Source organism: Sciurus vulgaris (genome assembly GCF_902686455.1).
Source record: "Sciurus vulgaris genome assembly, chromosome: 10".
Taxonomy (NCBI): domain Eukaryota; kingdom Metazoa; phylum Chordata; class Mammalia; order Rodentia; family Sciuridae; genus Sciurus; species Sciurus vulgaris.
Window position 1 is genome coordinate 55,736,589 of NC_136470.1, and position 7,535 is coordinate 55,744,123.

Here is a 7,535-nt window from a genome sequence, read left to right on the forward strand (position 1 = left end):
TTTTATCATTCTTTATGGCGGTGTAATATTCCACTGTATATGTATGCCACAGTTTCTTTATCCACTCATCAATTGTAGGACATCTAGGTTGGTTCCATAATCTGGCTATTGTGAATAGAGCAGCAATGAACATAGATGTGGCTGTATCTCTGTAGTATGCTGATTTTAAGTCCTTTGGGTATAGGCCAAGGAGTCAGATAGCTGGGTCAATTGGTGGTTCCATTCCAAGCTTTCTGAGGACTCTCCATACTGCTTTCCAGAGTGGCTGCACTAATTTGCAACCCCACCAGCAATGTATGAGTGTACCTTTTCCCCCATATCCTCGCCAACACCTATTGTTGCTTGTATTCTTGATAATCGCCATTCTAATTGGGGTGAAATGGAATCTTAGGGTAGTTTTGGTTTGCATTTCTCTTATTACTAGAGATGTTGAACATTTTTTCATATATCTGTTGATTGCTTGTACGTCTTATTCTGTGAAGTGTCTCTTCATTTCCTTAGCCCATTTGTTGATTGGATTATTTGTATTCTTGGTTTATTGGTGCTTTGCAGTTCCACATAAGGATGGGATTTGTTGTTCCCTTTGTACCTGCACACACTATAGCAATATAATTTGGACAAAGTCACTGCACATCACTTCACTCTCCCCTCTGCTCTTTTCCAACCCTTGGTCTATTCTGCTCATCTCCCTTTGATTTTCATTAGATTCCAGCCCTCCCTACGCTTTTGACTTTTTTCTTCCTAGCTTCTTTCTGAAAGCAAACACAACATTTGACCTTCATGGTTTGGTTTATTTTACTTAATATACTGATTAAGAGTTCTATCCACATTTATTGCAAATAACATAAATTTCACTTTTTAATTTTTGTAATGGCTGAATAAAACTCTGTTGTGTGTATACCACATTTTCCTTATGCATTCATCAGTTGATGGACACCTAGGTGGGTTTCATTGTTTGGCTATGATGAATTTTGCTGCTATAAACATGGCTATGCACTTATCCCTGTAGTATGATGAATTTAATTCTTGGGGATAAATCCCAAGGAGTGATATATAGCTGGATCATGCGGTGGTTCCATGCCTAGTCTTTTGAGGAAACTCCATACTGATTTCCATACTGGTTGTAATGATTGCAGTCGCACCAACAGTGTAAAAGTGTCCTTTCTTTCTCCACATTCTGTCTACAATTTATTATGATTTGTATTCTTGATGACTGCCATTCTGACTGTATGAGGTAAAAATCTCAGTGAAGTTTTGGTTTGCACATCCCTAGTCAATAATGACATTAAATATTTTTTTCATATACTTGTTGGCTATTAATGATTCTTCTTTTGAAAAATGTCTGTTTAATAAAATTGTTTATTTGGATAATTTCTCCTTTTGATGTTGGCTTTGTTGTTTTAGTTCTCTATCTATATAAATCCTCTCAAAATTAATAGCTAGAAAAATCTTTCTCCCATTCTGTAGGTTCTATATTCATGTTCCTACTTGCTTCATTGCTCTGAAGATGATTTTTCACTTGATGCCGTCTTCTTGAATAACTCATGACATTTTTCCTGTGCTTTCAGTGTGTATTGAGCAAATTTTTGCCCCATTTCTAAATATTGTTCATAGGACATTAAGTTACACAATGAATTCTTAAGGGAACAGCATCATTCCAGCTATATACCATCCAATCCTTTATCCCCAAATTTCATGTACTTACATAAAATGCATTTATTTTGCTCCAGTAGCCCCAAAAACTTTCGACTCCATTTGCCATTAAAAGTCTGAATTCCAAGTCATATCATCTTCATCTTATGTGACTCAGAGTCAATGTATGATCCTTCCTGAGGGCCATTTCCCTCCAGGTATGAGACTATGAAATCAAGAGTTATTTGCTTCTCAAACACAATGGTAATACAGGCATGTGATAGACATTTCCTTTGCAATGGGGACATACAGGCAAGAAGAAAGTATCAGATCCAATAATCCAAAAACTGACAGGAAAATCCACATTAAAGTTTTAAGATTGAGAATAAGTTTTTAGACCCTTTAACACACCTTCTAGACAATGTTATGTAGGTTTGCTCCAAATATCAGGACATGCTGTACTCATGGCTATGCTGGGTACATCAATGATTATAGGTTCCCCAGGTTGAAATCATGTGCCTTGGGCTTTCCCAGGATCGGGTTACATGCTGGTGGGTCTACAGGTGTAGGATCTCTGGATAAGACCTGTTTCCATGGTTCCAATAAGCTTTGCCTTAATGGAATCTCTCTGTGATGTTAATAAACCTATAACTCCTCTGGTCATTAGCCTAGTGGGGACTTTGTACACAGCTCAGGCCCTGTGGAAATTCTCTGCCTAGGTGCCAAGGCTCTGGAAAACTATTTTAAAAATTCTAGCATGGGTATCCAAGTCTGTACCCCTCTTCCATGCTAGTCCCTGCAGAGTTAGTCTTACACATGTTTCTGAGGAATATAACTTTTATATTTGGTAGCAATGTCCTGAATAATACCTGAGCCTACTTGGGCTATGGCAGGTATAGCATAGTAGCATTGCATTAGAATACAGAGAGAAGAGATCTGAGGCAGTGCCAGTCAGTGAAACACTGCACACCAATAATTTTTGAAACTTCTAGAACCCTTCTTGAACCTGTTATATCTTAATGTTCTTGGACCATGGTGGAGTTGATATGGTTGAAGATCACAGAAAAGCCTCAGGGTCATTCTCCCATTATCTTGATGAATAGCTTCTGGTTTCCTTTTGTACATATTATTCTTTTATCAAATCATTGCTTCGCCACACCCTTGATATTCTCTCCCTAATCTACTTTTAACATTGTGTTATAATGGGTTCAACTCAGTAATTTTCCAAATCTTTGAAGTATGCTTCGTTGTTGATTATAAATATATCTTTAAGTAGTTTCTGTGTAAGAAATTAAGAAACACCATGTAGCACATTTGAAATTTGCTTATTTCCTCCTCCAGCCTCTGACTTCCACCGTTCATTGTTTTTCTTCTGATTTCTTCTAAATATACATGACACTATAATGCATTCAGACATATCATTCATAATTAGAGTATAATTTCTCATTCTTTTGGATGGACACCCGGTAGGAAGACATGGGTTATGTAGTCATACATGTACAAGGGTAATAATGTCAGATTCATTCTACAATCATTCCTATCACCATACCCTTCCCCTCCATTCACTTCCTCTAACTATTCCAATATAGTTCTATCCTTCCATAGCCTTAAAACTTATTGTGAATTAGCATCCACATATCATAGAAAACATATGACCTTTGATTTTGTAGTCTTAAACATCCAACAATCCAGTTTTACCTGTGTTGAGTTAGAAGTACTGGGTGGTAATTTTAATTTCTATCTTTGTAATTATCTTACCCCTTCTATTTAATTGGGGTCAATGTTAGCACTGGCAGTGAGCATTACATCTTTTTTGTCTTGAATTTTTTTGTTAATTAATTTTTTATTTGTTTTAATTAATTGTACATGAAATAGAATGCATTTATACATTTTGATATTGATTATGTCCTATTATCTCAAATTAACTGAGATTGCCATACTGAAGGTTCTACATTTTCATAGTTGAACAGAAAACTGTTACAAACATTCAAGGAAAATATAAAATAATATTAGCAAGAGTAGGACATATTGAGTTTGTAGAGTAGTTGTTATCCATGAAACTTATTTTTTATAATTCCATACCTTTACACTTTAGTTTGAGGAACATCAACTTGGTGGCATACTCAGATTCCAGGATTTGGCATCCCCTGTGACTGGACTTGGGTGAGGGTCATCATAACATTGTGAATGGCATCATGGTGGCAGAAAATGCATGAGGTAGAAGCTTGCATGGCCAGAAAACTGGGTACAGACAGTCTTGCTTTTTTATAACCACTGACTCTCACAGAAACAAATGAAGCCCAGGTGAAGTACATTACTCCCTTCTTATGGCCTCATCCCCTAGTGTGACTGAATTACCTCACACTAGGCTCCACCTCTTACAGGTCCTACCTCCTCAACATTGCCACACTGAGGACCAAGCCTCCAGTACTTGGGGGAAAAACCACATCCACATCATCACAAGCTCCAAAGCCGACATTGTCAGAGCAGCATGTCGGAGTCTACAACATGTGTGAGGTGGGGATGGGGAAGGTTGCTGTCAGATGTCACTGGAAGCAGCTGGAGCCCACATTCCAAAACCTCTGTGATGTTACACTTGCCATAGTCATGGCCTCAGGGTGTCAACCCAGAAGAGAGATCAGTGGTGCTCATTTGTTTGAGAAAAGGTAGGCGTCACCATGTCAGACTCAAGTGTTTACATGCCCCCACCCCAAACATGAATAAGATGTCTGTGACTTTTTGAAATCTTATGGGCTTCGATGAATATGGCTGCAGTCCTCATGTTAAGTGGCCTGCATTTCATATATCCATGAGTCTCCAGTGCAAGCTATCAGGTTTCTTTCAAAGGGATTGAGGAAAAAATTGACACTGACAGTGCAAAGTCATTGGCATTAACAGTGGAAGAGAAGATTGTAAATACACATCCTGACTCTGCACAAAATCAAACTCAAGTACTAACATAGGATTTCTATTCCTCTGTTTTAGTTGAGAAAGTTGGAGTATATTAGTGCTGGTGAGTACCTTGACAGTGCAACTGCACTTAGATATGTTTTTTTCCTTCTAAGCTCTCTGGTGAATTGTATGCTTAGTAATTCTCGTTTCTCTTTATTTTCTTCTAAAGAAGTTTCAGTGTCTTGACCTTTGCCTGATTCACTGCATTTTGGTTTGGTGTCCACCTTTGGTGATTTCCCACTCCGGCTTTTTGGATCTCTTTCAGTTTTAATATAACTGTTTGGATGAAATACTTTCTTCAGGATAAATCTCTCCTAATAATTTGCAATCTATTGTAGGAAGAAAAAGCAAAAGTGGAAGCATTTAACATCATCAATATATTTTAATCCCAGCTTGGATTAGTTTATGATTAATTAAAAAAAAAACAATAAAAGAACCTAATAGTTAAAATGTAATTATGTTACCTGAGCTGAGCTCTCTTATAAAACCATTCCTAGAACTATTAACTCTAGATATTTTGTTTCTGTATCTTAGCCGACTTTGGCTTTTGTGCTCACATCACCCCTGAGCAGAATAAACACAGTTCTGTGCTTGGAACACCTTGCTGGATGGCACCAAAAGTGGTTAGAGGGAAAAGTTATGGCCCTAAAGTGGATATCTGGTCTCTGGGTATCATGGCTATTGAGATGGTCAAAGGAGAGCCTCCATACCTCCAGGAAGGTCCCTCAAGGGTAAGAACATTTTAAAGCCAACTTTACTGTAAGAAAAATACTTTTCCTTAATATGTACATACAACTTCCTTCTGTTGTTCATTGGTCAAGAACATAGAATCAAAACTTTAGAAAACCTAATCTCTGCCCTTACTTTCAATCTACAAATCATACTACTTCTTAGTTACACAGCTGAAAGTATATGCTCAAGAGTGTAGATTTTTATTAGTAAGTGGTATGGTTTCTTCTTTGGCATATCAGTAAGAATAATCTCACCTTTGTTCATAGTTGATGTACCCTAGAAGGATACATGTTTTTTAAAATATTTTTCTTAGTTGTAAGTAGATCTTTTATTTTATTTATTTATATGTGTTGCTGAGTATGGAACCCAGGGACTCATGCTTGCCAGGCAAGCATCTACTAGTGATCCACACCTCCAGCCATAGATGCTTTCACTACAAAGTTAGAGGTACCTTTTCACACATTTTCATGTACCCTGGATTTGAAATCATGTTATCAACTTTCATCTTCAGCCTCTGATCATCAAGGTCCAGGAAAGAGGAAAGCAAGATGACACCTCTGAAAAAGGTGTATAACTGACAATGTTCAAGTCCTTTCTCAAACAGAGTAGACTTTAAGCAAATATAAATACTTTAGCTGTTGAGGTGAAGAACTTTGCCCATTGTCCCACCTGTGTTGTGATGCCATATCATTAATTATTAAGGAAATATAAACCAAAACCAGAGAACACCACTTTACACCTCATGTCAGACAACAATCAGTGCTGGTGAGAATGTGGGACAATGAGAATTGCTGATTACACACCTGTAATCCCAGGGAATCTGGAGGCTGAGGTAGGAGGTTTGCTAGTTTTAAGACAGCCTGGGGAGCTTCCCAAAACTCCTTCTCCAAAGAAAGCAGGCTGTGGATATAGCTTAGAGGTAGAACACTTCTGAGTACAACACCTAGTAGCACAAAAATAAAAAAGAAAAATCAGGATGGAATGCTCATATATTTCTGGTGGGAATTTAACATAACTGCTTTAGAAACAATTTGACAGTTCCTTAGAATGTTAATATTCAGTTACCACATGACCTAGCGTTTCCACTACTAGGTATATATCCAAGCGAATGAAAAGCATATGTCCTCAAGTGGGAGAGGGTGCTCAATGATAGAGTGCCCAGCATGCACAAGGCCCAAGGTTCAATCCACAACACTGCCAAAAGGAAAAAGGCAGCGATAGCACATGTGCACACAAAACTTGCACCAACTATTCATAGTAGTACTATGTTGAAGAGCAAATCGAGTCAACTACCCAATTAGCTGTCATTTGATGAACAGTGAAATATTATTTGGCCGTAACAGGGAAGGAGGTACTGATGAGTGTGTAACATTGACACTTGAAAGTATTTGGCTAAGCAAAAGAAGGCCAGACAACAGAGGAAATGGGATTTGGATATTCTTTCCTCAAAGTTTTTTGCTCCATTGCCAAAGATTCCACTTCAAGTAAGCAGTTATAATACTTTTCAGGTGATTTATTTAGAATAAATTTCAGAACAATTTTTAAAAACCTCTAGTTTCTTATATTCATTAAGCCAATATTAAATTTTGTACCTTCCTTTTGCCAGGCAGTATTTAAGATGTTGCCAAGAAAACAAACAAAATTCTACAATCATTCCTATCCCCCTACCCTTCCCCTCCCTTCACTTCCTCTACCTATTCCAATGTAGTTCTATCCTTCCATAGCCTTAAAACTTATTGTGAATTAGCACCCACATATCAGAGAAAACATATGGCCTTTGATTTGTAGTCTTAAACATCCAACAATCCAGTTTTACCTGTCTTGTGTTAGAAGTACTGGGTAGTAACTTTAATTTCTATCTTTGTAATTATCTTACCCCTTCTATTTAATTGGGGTCAGTGTTAGCACTGGCAGTGAGCCTTACATCATTTTTGTCTAGAATGTTTTTATTAATTAATTTTTAATTTGTTTTAATTAGTTGTACATGATAGTAGAATGCATCTACATATTTTGATATCGATTATGGCCTATTATCTCAAATTAACTCAGATTTGCATACTGAAAGTTCTACATTTTCACAGATTAACAGAAAACTCTTATAAACTTTCAAGGAAAATATAAAATAATATTAGTCAAGAGTAGGACATATCGATTTTGTCGAGTAGCTGTTGTCCATGAAACCTATTTTTATAATTCCATATCTTTACACTTTAGTTTGA

The 7,535-nt window shown here is 37.1% G+C and overlaps 1 long non-coding RNA gene across 1 annotated transcript in view; it reads left to right on the plus strand.

Moving 5' to 3' along the window:
* The window catches only part of LOC306670536, a 32,489-nt gene extending 25,528 nt beyond the window's left edge, over window positions 1–6,961 (plus strand). Inside the window, exons 2-3 of the long non-coding RNA XR_013766437.1 lie at window positions 5,119–5,315; window positions 6,923–6,961. This is a non-coding gene — a long non-coding RNA (uncharacterized lncRNA). The remainder of the gene's footprint in view (window positions 1–5,118; window positions 5,316–6,922) is intronic.
* Window positions 6,962–7,535: the final 574 nt, after the last annotated feature.